The following is a 13,510-nucleotide window of genomic DNA, read 5'->3' as shown; positions in this document are numbered from 1 at the left end:
TGTCCTGGACCTTACAAGAATCAGTGATGCCACGGAAGAGAGCACCAGTAGGTTTGCTTCCAAGCTGTTCACTTTGTTTCGCTCATTAATCATGAGCGTGGCTTGAAATTGATACAGGAACCACCAGAACTAAAACCATGTATTTCTAAAATTTGAACTTCATAGAACCACAGAATGGTTGAGGTTGGAAGTGACCTCTTCAGGTCATCTGGTCCTCCCTGCCAGCTCCTCAGGACCATGTCCAGACAGCGTTTGACTGTCTCCAAGGAGGGAGATCCCACCACCTCTCTGGGCAACCTGAGCCAGTTCTTGGTCAGCCTCACAGGAAAAATGTTCCCTGATGTTCAGAGGGAACCTCCTGTACTCCAGTTTGTGCCCATTTCTTCTGGATTTGTCACTGGGCATCGCTAAATATATATATATTTTATATATATATATATATATATATATATATATATATAATATAGCCTGACTCTTTCTGTCTTCTTTGCACCCTCCCTCCAGGTATGTATATAACTGAAGGCCAATAGATCAGGTGCTTGAAGACATTCAGTATGTGCATCTCTATGCACGTATAAACCTGTTTGGAACTGGAATAGCCTGAGCTTAACTTTCTATTTTTTTTTCCTTTTTCCTTTTTTTTTCCCATTATTTTGGAGGGATATAATTTATGTCAGTGACAATTACTGGTAGCTCTGGCTCAATCTCACCAAGCACTTTACTGCATTTTTAGGTAACCAAATAGATTCATTTTTAAATGCTTCATGCTCTTAAAAATCTGGCTACAGTCATGTACGAAGCACTCGTGTAAAAACGTATTGCAGACTGAGAGCAGATTAGAATACATAGTTTGCAGTGAAGTGCAAGCCACGGCAGAGTATTTAAGACAAACGTGAACCTTCACAACGCCCATTTCTCAAACCTGGAGGATAACGGACCACTTAAAGGCATTCCATGGGATTATCCTGTGATCCGCCTCTCCTCTTTCAGTTTACTGTGATCCTTTTAATTACCTTTACTAAATTTACACTTGATGAGTATCAGATGCTCTGTTACCATCTTTACCAGCATCTGATTATCTCCTACAACGCTTTTCCAGTCCAGATGTTTTTTTCAATCCACAGTTATAGCAAAATGTCTTGGGAGTCTGGAGCCAAGATGGAGTAAGAAACAGAAAACAACCAGAGTACACACCTCTGAAACTTTGAACTAAAGCTTATATCGGAAAGAGAAAAAGGAAGAGGGGAAATGAGATCTGAAATACTGAGGAAACCCTGCAAGGAAGAAATGAAAAAGGACATTTTCTTGAACAAGGTATAATTACAACTAGACACAGTTTAAACCAAGTACTTTTCCTATGAAGTGTGTGTGAGTACAGAGACAAACCCAAAGAAAGAACATACCTAGCTACTTGCTGCATCGGTATGATTCTGGTTAATGCCCACTGCTGCCTTTTCAGACAATCGTAACCACTGACCATGAAGCAGCGTGTAGATGAAGTCCGAATCCTTCTGTGAATACACCATTCTTCTCCTGTAAGAGGCAATGGGTGAAACAGAAGTTTAGTGCATGTGAGGTTCTGCTTAGATCTTTAAAGGAAGAACACAGAGTGAGTAAATTAAGCTGCGGGACTGTTTATTACAAGCAAGCTGTTTATCCTCATTTTCCCAAAGAACTGCATAACCACAGATCCTGAAAAACACAGAAACACACAGATGCACACACACACACTTTTGAGTAGACTACAGCCAAACAAATTATAGCATAATATAAAGAAAGCAGTTGCTATAAGGCAAAGTATGAATAAACCCTGTTTCACAATAACTAAGGCATTGAGACATGGTTTATAGACAGGCATAAATGGCCTTTTCCTTTTCCCTTTTTTGTGGCTTTTATTACTTTTTCTGCTGCTGTTCTAGGAACATAACTTTGAAGTACTGCTTTGTTACAAAACTCTTCCCTTAGTCCAGGCAAAAGGGGCAGGCACACAGTCATCTGCCTGGGGAAGAGTGCAGAAGATGGAACAGGGAATACAAGGAGATTTATAGAAATAGTAACTACAGATATGGTGAATGAGCAGGAATGGTCCAAAGAATCATCATAAATACATACACAGTTTTTAGTAATGCACTGAAATCTAGGTCACAACCAGGCCCTCTGCTCAGTTTGGTACCTACAGGACCTATAACACCTGCTTGGTATCACCCCAAAAAACTCTACCTGTAGAAGTCATTCTGCAGAGACTGGGTGATTTAGGTCTAAAACCTTCAAAATATAACAAGATGAAGTGAGAAAAGGTGCTGTGCATTACTGAAAGCTGGGTGGCACAAGGACCAGTTTCCCATAGACCACCTGCACGTGCTAACGTAGGCTTCTGATAGGTAAAGAGCAAAGATTTGAAAGGTTGCAAAGTGCTAAGCTGAAAGAATACAACATCTGTGTGCTTTTGTGAGTCCCTGCTGTGTGTAAACACTGAGATAAGAAAGAATGTATTTAGGGGAATTAGTTATTCTTTATGAGGTGAAAGAAAGGGGGAGTTTCAGGCACCCAGTAGGGAAGAGTGACTTATAGGTGACTTAAGGCAAGGAAGTTTGTGACAAGGCAGCTCAAAGCAACTAGTTCCTAGAACAAGGAACTCTAGCCTGCACTTTCTGGGCTTCCAAAGTTGCATTGCTCGTTGCAACACCCAGATTACAGTGAAGGGAGAGCTCATTGTTGGAACTTCAGTTTGAAAACTCAGACACTTTGATCAACTCAGATGTTGAAGCAAACACTGATGTATTGGTTGCCCTTTGACTTCCTCTGAAAAAGAACAGGATCCATCCATCCACTTCACTCAGAAGACAACTCCTTGAGTGATTTGCTGTGACACCAGAGATCAGAAATCACTATTGGATTCCTGTACTTTCAGCATTTTGTTTCTGTGCTTCAGGGAAGTTAAACTAAGCCATTTCTTTATCCATGCCTTTCTTTTACTTGTAGCGGGTGTTTCCTGTTGCCTGAAGTAGAGATCTTACCCATCAATTCACCTCTTTGTTATCATTTGTGAACATTAGAAAGAATAATTGATGGCATTGGCGTATAATCCTACCTTTAACAATTTCCTGAGGGTTAAAGGCTTTTCTCTCTATTGCTATAGAGATTAAAAGAAAATAAATCCCATAGGCTCAGGTCGTAATTGAAAACACACTACTTTCAATATAGATTAAAGCACACACAGGGATGAATCTCTTTAATTCATGTAAACGCAGCCCTGCAGTCCCCCTTTTTCACTGTTACCGTCCGTTAGCCACCAATTTGAAAACAGCAGAGAAATGATTTGATTTCATAACCAAATAGCTGAGCAGAAACCATTTCCTCCAGCACAGCTTTTACATTTATATTTAAATGAACTGCCTGTGGCCAGGAAGTTCTGCCTCATTTAGAGACAGGAGTTTAAAAGGCCTACTGTGAGACACAGGGCAGTTCAGAATTAAGAGATCTGGATGCATTTCAAGCATCTCAGAGCTACAAGAAAACACACCACTTGTTCGCGTGTGCTGAGATTGAGTCCAGAGAAAGGCTGGACCACAGTAAATCTGGTCTCGTGCACAGAACCTGGCCACAGTACTGCTGCCTGCAGCTGGCCCAGGACTGCGGGACCTCCAGGGAGGGTTCTGCTTTGGTGTGACTCCAGGGGATACCAGTTTACACCACCTGCAGCTCACACTGCAAACACAGCCTGTGGGAAACTGGAGACTGGTAGGGAATAACTGAAAGCTCATCCAGTAGGCAAAGGAGTAATGAACTAGTTTTGGATTCAAAGTGGTGGACCGGGGACCTGTCTCTTCTATTTCTTTGATAGACGTACAGTTAGGAGAGAGCTATTAGCTTAAACACCAACTTAGTAACATCAGTGTATAGTTCTTGGCCCTCCCACACATAGTTTCTTCTCTACAAACTGCTTTACAAACAGGAGATAATTAATCCTTGCAACACGCTTCACCAGGGAGAGCATAACAGTCTTACCTCTCCTTAGGTATGGGAGCAATGTGCTCAGTGCCTGCTAGGATACCAACTTGGGAGAAATGAGACGAGCTAGCAGTGATTGGTGATCCTATCCAGCTGTGGATGAAAACAGCCTCCTGCCAGGCAGGACCTGCTGCCTAGCTTCATTCCTCCTCTTCTCCCACAGGGATGCTGGTGCTCTCACTACATGAGAAGTCACTGTAATTTCGAAGGAGAGAGTATGACAATATATAACTAAAGCGTAACGCAGGACAAAAAGGTCAGGAGGGGGCAGAACCCCTCTGAGACAAGTCTTTCAATAACCCATTCTCTTCCTTTGCGTGTGCTTTGCCTCCAGGCATTAAAACAAGGAGGTTGCTGCTCATACCTTGTATTTGCTCCTTGACTCAGGGCTCTGGTTCCCCAGCCAATTTTCCCAGTCAAAGTGTTAGGAAAAGTACCAAGCACTGAGAGCTCCTGCTGCAGACTAAGTGCAGTTAGTCTGCATCTGCAGGCTGATGCTCATGCTGAGCCCTGCAGGGGAATAGGCTGCCTGGGCACTGAGAAGAGCAGCAAAAGAAAATGCCAAGCAAAATTTACTTGAGCGGGGAAAATACTGCCTTCCTGGCTGCTTCTGAAAGCCTTCCTGACATATTTTATCACTGAAGAGACGCTAAATGTATGAGTGTGGAAGTTTGCAGGGAACTGCAACAGGATGTAGGCAACATCAGAGCGGTCACCAAGCTTTCTGCCACAAGCTGGAACAGGAGTGAACCAAAGGAATAGATTCCTCTGAAATAAAATCTCTCTTCCTGCTAATATGTATGCTTTAAAATAGGCAGAAGGGTTACGGCACTGTGCAGCTGGCTGTCTTAGGGAAGTAAGGCCTCATGGCATCCAAGCTGGAGGGAAGGCAGCAAGCGATGGGGTTTGTTGAGGGGGTTGTGTACTGGCCAGCCTCCCAGAGGATCTTCACACTGGTGTTTCATACTTGTAAAACATATGAGACAGTGGGCTTGAGTTACTATTTCTGTACTGCTTTGCTTTCTTTCTGTCCAAGGCCTTCTTTTAAAATCAAAGCCATATATATACATATATGCATTATATATATATTATATATATATATATTATATTATATATAGGTTTTAATTATATACATACAGTTTTAATTATATATTGCTTTTATATATTTTAATTTATATTTTTAGGCATGCATATAAATATACATTCATATATGCGTATATTTAGAATTACATACACATATAAAGGGAAAAGATAAGGAAAAGGCAAAAAACCACAACATAAAAATAAATTTAACAGAAAATACTCCCCATATTCTCTGTGTTACGTAGGACACAATTTAAACTGTATAAATTGCTTATAGTTGCTTCCTCCCCAGCTACTGTCCTCACCTCTTTCTTTATGAATTTCTATTCATTTCTGCCCATCACCAGTGACTACTATTCACACTGTTGCTTGCATTACCTACCTCCAGACAGCTCAGGGCAACTTATATCTCTTTTTAGTCATCCTGTTATGATACAGCTTCAAAAAGAACACAATTACAACAGTTACCAATGACTGAACTACAAAAGATCAGAGATAAGTTTTCATTTTCTTCCATTAAAATGTCATTAAAGCTTGTTATTTCCTGAGTAACACTCACTCGAGGGAGGATCTAAGCAGAGAGCCTGGACTCTTGAAGAGTTTTTACCTTAGCCAGTTGGAATGGGCATTACAAGGGATATTTCTCCTAATGCTGGCTGCCAACTTTATTTTGGTGGAAATTAACAGCAGCAATTGTTAAACAAAATGGAGAAACAGCGAGGCCTTGACTTTTGGAAACATATTTCAAACTTCAAACAAGTCACTAGTCAATGTGTTTGGAGAAAAATCCTTTCATGTCCTAGTGCATCTGTCCCCTTAATAATAGTCTGTAAGCCCTTGGGAGCAAGCTTGAACAGGATTTCACTAGAAAGTATGCACTTCATCACAACTACTCATCTTCAGGAGAGGCTGACTCCATTTGCAACACTGATCACTCTAACGGTACTCCAGGAGAAGAGATTTGCAATGAAAACCTTATGACAGTGTCTAGCAACTGAAAAAGCAAAACAGAGGGTATTCTGAAGACAGTATATTTTGAACAGAGCAGTATACATCCTCAGCTTCACTCCTTCCCTTGCCCATCCTTTGGACCAGAAAAGGTGATAGGTCCAAACTGTGCTGAGTGTGTCCATGGTGCAGACATGGAGGTGTGGAGGCTGCTGACAGTCAGAAGGGGAGGTGCTGAAGGGCACAAGACACCTTGAGCATCTCTAACACTCCTGATATGCTGTGCTCTCACTGACTATTTGCATCCTCTTTTTTTATAGTCAGCTGGTTTTAGCCTCCTAATAAATAAAGGAGTTAGGCTATCCCATGCTCTCCACGGCTCTCTTTCAAGGTCATTTCCCCACAGTAATGCTTAAGGACTTTGTTTAAAATTAACTCTACCGTAAGGTCTCAAAGGTGGTCATTTCGATAAATCTGTGTGAACGAAAGAAAGTGTCCCATACTAAAAGAAGTGCCCCATTCATAAAGACATCAGTGCACACTGAAGGGAAAACTAACACCCTTACCATTTATTAGCCATCAGAGATTCAAGTGTTGGAAGACATACTGGAAATGGGATATCATCTACGGAGCTGCAAGTCAATGCTGGGGATGCACTGTCTCTGGCAGTGGGCATCGGTGTTATTTCTGTGGAAAGTTGATCAAGTATGGGATGTAAAAGCCAGCAACGTGTTTTTCAGATGGCATCTGGTGGCACAGTATAATAGACTATGTTATTTGCTACATCACTGCTCATGAAATATTGTTAGCAGGGTGCAGATCATTCGTCCATTAACACCCCGTGAAGTCACCTTGAATCCCATGTTTCCAGAACGGTGGAAAAGACTTCTATTTCACAGCTGAAAAATAAGCCATTTAGATGCTTTTAAAGTGCCTAGTGCAGAAATTAGACATTTCAGCAACGCTCTCTTACCTATCACAATTTTTCAGCTTCAGGATCTCATCTGGAAGAGATGCAAATATCACTCCAGTTGGTCTGAACAAGCGCTATGCCAGAAGTTAATATGACCCTTTGTCTCTTTGGTGATAATTCTCCAAGAAGATATCTGTAAAGGTAGGTACCATACATATATTACTATAGATATTCTATAAGTCTATTCTCCATTTAATCATGCTGGCATGTGGAAAAAAAGTTTTAATTCTCATGATTAGTTGCGGCTCCAACAAACCAATCTCATGCTTATCGCTATCTATACAAGAGAAATAAATCCTCAAAATTAAACAGTAACTAAAGTAATCCATTTGGGCAATTTTCCTAACCATCCACTTTGGAAACTGATGGCCAGGGAGACTGATACCTTTGAGCTCTGTTATCTGCTGTGAGAGATCATGGACAAAACAATGCTGGTCCATTAGTCCACATTCATCTGGAATTGCAATATTCCTTTCTCCTCCCCCTAGCCAGAGAACATTTACACAGTCTTATCTTGAATTTTGACTTGCTATTGCCAGTGGTGGGCAGGGAGAAATGAGGGTAGTTTATACTCTGAGCCTCTGTGTACATCTGCTTTTCTGTGGGTGCAGCAAGATGGTGCTGCACCGGTTCAGCGACAGGTTCCCTTTGTAATTAAATGCTTCATTTTCAGAGAATGAAAAATTAAAGTTGCCAGACACTGATGGCCTTCTAGAGGTGAGTGCACTACAACTGAGGTGACCGTGATGTCTAATTTCAAGGAGAGAGGGAAGCGACTGCGCAGCCGTTTTACAGCTCCACACTGCTCTGATGTTTCGCTAAGAACTAGACACAAGGTCAAACAAAAAGAGCCAAACGGTGAACAGATGAATGAAAAGGGAAGGGGTTTCTTTGAGCAGAACTACATGAAACCTTGGAAACCTTCCTTTCTTACTGAATAAAACTTAACGCCTTTTGAAGTTCACACAATGCTAAGAACCAAGTCTGAACTTTGATATCAGTTGTGAGGCGCATTAAGAAAAAGGAATGTCCATTACTGCAGATGTTTCTGTAATTTCTGTCTGGCTTTCATCACTTGATCTTGTTTTGTGAATACCCATTGTTCTTGAAGGCAATTACTACGTGAAACCTTCAGGACAGCCAGCATAAGACACACGTGGCTGTTCTTATGCCACTCATACATTTGATAGAGGCACTGAGGGCTAGGACCAGCCTCATATACTTTGCAAAGGATTCAGTAAGGAGTAAGAGATGAGACTGAGAAGTCAAAGCTTCTGCAGTTGGAGAATAGCCACATGAAAGCACTACGGATTATCGGAAGTCTAAAAAACATGATCTAGCAGGGAAAAAAACCACACCAAAAGAAAGGAAGTGGCACAGTTTGAGAGATTCCAACAGTGGGAAGATGTCACAATAAGTTTTCAAACACAGAAAAAACCACTGCCAGTGGGAGCTGGTTGCATCCCCAGCCTTTTTTAGTGCTACCAGAAAAAGGGGATCACAGATACTTGAGGAGAGGCTCAGGTGGTGAACCCGGGGTGCTTAGTTCCATTTTACACCAGGGATCTGTTTCTAGAGCACCTTGTCTGGCCTCCCACTGCCACTCCAGAAAGGCACAGGTCATACCTGACTGCCCTGTATTGGTATCTCAAGGGCACCCTATGCCTCTACCCAAATCCCACACTTGGCTTTTTAATAACAACAAGCTATAGTTAAAGAGCTGTTCCTCTACAGTGACAGCCACTGTCCTGTACATGTTCTGACATTATGGCCTATGTGACAGCCCTGATTGAGCACACTGCACAATCATGCTAAAAATGTGCAGAGCAGGCAGAAGGGAACACCTCAACAGGTCAAAAAGGGAGCAGTCTGCTTGCACCTCTCCATAGGCAAGGTAAACGTGCAAAATAAAACCCTGTAGGAAACCAAATCGAAACATTTTTGCTATTCCTACCCACTCCTTTGGGCAGCACACTCCTTTGCACACATTAGCTGATGATCTGATAAGTAATGAAACCGAGAAGGTTATTATTATTAATTCATGTGGAGTCCTAGTTACCGTGACCACATTAGACACACACGCTTTAGTGAGTGCAGTGCAGAGGCTGTCTCTGCCTTTGCCATAGGTTCTGTCTCAGGAGGATTTTGCGGTGGCAGGGCTGGTGTTTGGGGGCTGACTCGTTTGGTATGAGCCCGCAACGTGGTGCTTCCACTTTCCATGTCTTTATGATGTTATTCTTGCCAACATCCTAAATTACCAATTAATTTGCTTCACCTATTTTTCATTCGAGGCTCTATTTGTCTAAATGTCCCAAATAGAATGAATCACGAGTACCTTAGCTTAAAGCTTCCTATTGTACAGCTGCAAATTTATGTCATTATTTCGTTATACAAGAAAAATAAATAATCCTCACTGCGTGTACTCTGATCCAACGCCATTGAAGCGTTTTTGTCACTGCCTTCAACGGCAGCATGATTAAAATTCTTATAAAGTGTTTCATTAAAGCCTGAAAATACCTGTGGAAGCCTGTGATAATTAGTGCAATTAAAACTGTATTCTGAAAAACCAAGTGCAGTAATGACAGCCTGGCATCCCGTGATTTGGTGCAGTAGTTCCAAACTTTGCTTAATTTGCATTCTAAAAGGAGAGGCTATAGCTCCCCCTTCCTTAGGGATAATTGTCATGAATATAGGCTAATGAGCAATCACTGACACTGGCAGGCTCTATGGCCCCAGTAAACAGACTAAGACAGCTTTATGAGATGGATCTGTGAGTATGGGTGGGTAGAGCTGGGGGAGCTGTGCCCGTACATGCCTTGGTTTTGCCCATCAATCTCCCGGACTCCAAAGGGAATGGCTGAACTGCACACGCAGCAGCTCCTGCATTGCTGCCGTTTGGAGACAGGGGTATCACCAAACCCCAGCACCTGCTGCAGTGCGCTGATGGCCACTGTAGCCCCTGCCTCTCAGGAGAACTGAACCAACTTGCTCAGCTCAAAAAGCAGGACCCGCTTAAAGGCAGAAAGCCTTATTCCATGAGGTTTGCCACGTGTGTCTGGCTCAGTAAACACGGAAGTGGTGTTAGTGAAGGAGCAATCTTTGAAAGGGTGTCTGATTACAGGAGACTTTTAGCGTGAGCTGTGGATGTTGCAGAGCAGAAATTCATCATCGTTGCCATTGCTCTCAAAAAGGAGTGGGCTGAACAGAGCTGGAGCACAGATTTTCAGCTGCCAAAGGCCAGGATTAACAGCAGCTAGGCTTTGCCTTTACAGGATGGCTCTGTGCAACCCAGCCTCCCCAGAAAAGGATTTTCCTAATAATAAAGCAACTGTCAATAGAAGCCGTTATTCTGTCATTTGTTCCAATGGGGGTGGTACATCTGTCTGCTTTTACTGTGCTTTAACTGTATCTTTTGCTTTATTACGACTTCCTTCAGAAAACTCCGGTCTGGTTTTGGTGTAGCTTTTGTGCCCGAAAAAGAATTTTCAAGTTTGATGTGAAACCTGTACAAAACTAAACCATCTTGTCTTCGAATCAGGGAAATTCAGTTGAGTCTGCCAAGTTTTGCTGTGACAAACGGGATTAGTCCATACCTAACGTGCAGTCAAAATTCACAGTTGGGAACACACAGAAGCGTGGCCAAAGCATGCAATAAAAACAGCCGTGCGTCTTCTATATGCTAAAATGAAATGATATTTTGGATCCTCTAGTCTAACATCTGAGCATTTAGTAATTATTGCACATAGCGGTCTGTTGTACCCTCATCCGATCCTTTTGCAAGGCATGAAATTTCAGGGTTTTTCTGTTTTACCTTAGAAGTTAGTTACATGACTTATAAGCATTCTGGGTTTCTAGTTCATATTTCAGTCACTTCCCTTGTGGGTCCTCTGAACTATATAGCATCCTTCTCAAAGATCTCTAAAGTACAGAGTTTTCATTAGATGATGCTCTTAGGGTTTCAGAGGGTTAATAATTCTCTTCCTTCTTAACTAAATTATCTCATTTTCAGTTGGTTGCCAAAGCATAAAGGAAGTTCAAGTTTAGAGATGTGCAATCTCAGAAAGAATGAGTCTTAAAAACTGATTGAAAACATACACCTTCAGTCACTTTCAACTTACAAAAATCAGGATAATTTAACATGCTGCGACCGGAAAGATAAATCTCTTCCAAATGTGACCAAAAATATCTGAGAACAAACAGAGCCAAAGGAACGAGAGTAAAGGTTGTGGGGATGTCAGAGAAGGGACTTCTTTGGCAATGCGCTATCCCATAGATCAGTGTGACACTAAAAGGGGAAAAAGGGAAGCCCAAGAAACCTAAAGGTAGAATACAGGCAAGAAGGCCTTTGTGAAGAACAAGCACCAGATTGTAAGCACAGATCAACTAATAAATCCAAAGGTGGGCAACTTGAAGGGAAATTGTCCTATCACCTTTTGATTTTCTTTCTGATCTCATTCGCTGAAAGTTCTTCAGCGGCGCTAACAGCAATATCAGTCCATTAATAACTCCTACAGCACTGAAATGCTTCTTTGCTGCCACGTCTGTAAATGATGGAGAAACAGTTCAGGATTCCATGTGTGTAAGAGGTTCTGTAATATCCAACCCTTGGGTTGAGGGAAATGAAATTAACTACCTTATCATGTTTGATAACGTAGTTTCGTCTAGTTTCTTTATTTTCCATTTAGTTTCTGTATTCTTCTCCTTCCTGATCTTTTTAGAATGATGATAAATCCTGAGTTCGGCAAGACCAAAGCACAGAGCTCTCTCTTTAAAACGTTCTGCTTCTTTCAACACCACCACCTCAGTGCTTTCAAACTGCAAAATAAAAATCAGAGCTGACACTTCCCACAGTGCCTTATCAGGGACTTACTGCCCTTGTTCCTGCAATTAAGTCTCTGGTACCCTGCTGCTGATTGTTAATTGCAACTAGCTTCTTTCGGTTTCTGGAGGGACCTGCAGGTGTTGTCCCCCTGCTGCTTCCCTACCCACTGCCCCTTTGCTAGCTACTTTCTGAGCATCTGCACAAAAATTCAAAGCACACACACGGCAAAGTCATGGAGCTTTAATCTGGGTCCAAAGTTAGTCCCGGATCCATCGCAACCGACACTTCGGGTAATCTGACATTGAGAAAAGAGTTATCCGAGGCCCCAATTCCCATAGCGCCACTGAAGCTGAGCAGTAAATAATGAAACATACTGTCTAATAGAATTACGTGTTAATGCTCAAGGAGCACTTCTTTGAGAACAAGCATATGAAACTATCAACAAACAGTGACAAACAACCTAGAACTGAGTTTCAAGCTGGACAACATTGATGTTTTAGCTGGACTCCTTAGGAAACACTTGGCCTTCTTGTAGATCTTACTTACCCTAGAAAGTACCTAATTACTTCAGCTTACATCCACTTAATATGCTTAATTACTTCAGCTTAGAGCCACTTAGTATGTTTAATTACATAATCAACTAGACACATCCTGTTTGCTGCTCACTGTGACTTGAAAATAATGAAATAAAAGCATAATTCAATATCTGCTAAACAATCTCTTATAATGCTACTACAAGAGTTCTTTTGTAAGTTACTAATCCCAATTATGCAAATGTTAATTAAGGTTATTACTGCTCAGTTTCTATTGACTGGGGAAAACCTAATTCATAGGTACAACATGCTGGAAAATGTTGCCTAAAAGTTTCAAGTCTCTACATTTACTGACACAAGGTACTCTTGCTGTGCATAATAGTCACCATACAGAAGACATACATTGGCTTTCCACACTATTTCCATACCTTATTTCTCTCATTTGACTTCCTAGTGAAGAGTAGGATCTTTCCAAATAACTTTAATGCAGGAATGTGGTAGGGAGGATGTAAGAGTGGAGGAGATGAGAGCTTCCACCTGAGCTAAGCAGGCGATGTTCAACAGCAGGGTATGCTCAACCCTGCTTTAACAGCTTCTCTGCTTCAGGAGCCAGTAAGGTGCTAATAAACTGAATACCACATGCCCCTTCCATATTTCTGAGGCCGCCTCTCAAGTCCTTCCCTTACATGTTTCTCATTTTTACTAGGTTTGCCACCCCTTTTATAACCCCAGCAAAGTGTAAATGGCCTGTGCATAGTAAGGAGTTATATATCCCAATAAGATCACAAAGAATATGGAGTGAATAGCTCATCACATATCGAGTAACACCCAGGGGTCAGAAAAACAGCAAAAAATGCTGATGCTTTGCAAACACTGGCATAGAAATATTTGTAAGAGTAGTAAAAAAGAAGCAAGAGTAATTCAAGTGGAAGGAAAAAGGCACAAAACTGTAATCTAATTCCTTGCCTCATGACACGCTGCCACCTTGTTGGAGACCTGTGACTCAAGTTGCCCAGTAAGTGGATAAAAAAGGGATAAAATTTCAGCAGCAAGTTGAGGAGGATAAAATGAACTGCCAAGGTCCTCGAAAGTGCACAGCCATGCTCATACACAAGCAGAAGCCATTCATCAGCATTACCG

The 13,510-nt window shown here is 41.7% G+C and overlaps 1 long non-coding RNA gene across 11 annotated transcripts in view; it reads right to left on the bottom strand.

Annotated features, from left to right (window-relative positions):
- The window catches only part of LOC136012886 (uncharacterized), a 332,231-nt gene that overhangs the window by 26,102 nt on the left and 292,619 nt on the right, over positions 1–13,510 (bottom strand). For 6 of the 11 annotated variants that reach the window (XR_010612039.1, XR_010612044.1, XR_010612037.1 and 3 more), the window contains 4 exons: positions 7,016–7,148; positions 5,477–6,789; positions 4,009–4,206; positions 1,404–1,533 (listed from right to left, as the gene is read on the bottom strand). This is a non-coding gene — a long non-coding RNA (uncharacterized LOC136012886). The remainder of the gene's footprint in view (positions 1–1,403; positions 1,534–4,008; positions 4,207–5,476; positions 6,790–7,015; positions 7,149–13,510) is intronic. The other 5 variants (XR_010612038.1, XR_010612042.1, XR_010612040.1 and 2 more) reach the window with 5 other exon arrangements.

The sequence above is a fragment of the Lathamus discolor genome, chromosome 4, assembly GCF_037157495.1.
Source record: "Lathamus discolor isolate bLatDis1 chromosome 4, bLatDis1.hap1, whole genome shotgun sequence".
In the NCBI taxonomy this organism is placed as follows: domain Eukaryota; kingdom Metazoa; phylum Chordata; class Aves; order Psittaciformes; family Psittacidae; genus Lathamus; species Lathamus discolor.
The sequence above is the reverse complement of the archived record's forward strand: the minus strand, read 5'-3'. Positions and strand labels throughout refer to the sequence as shown.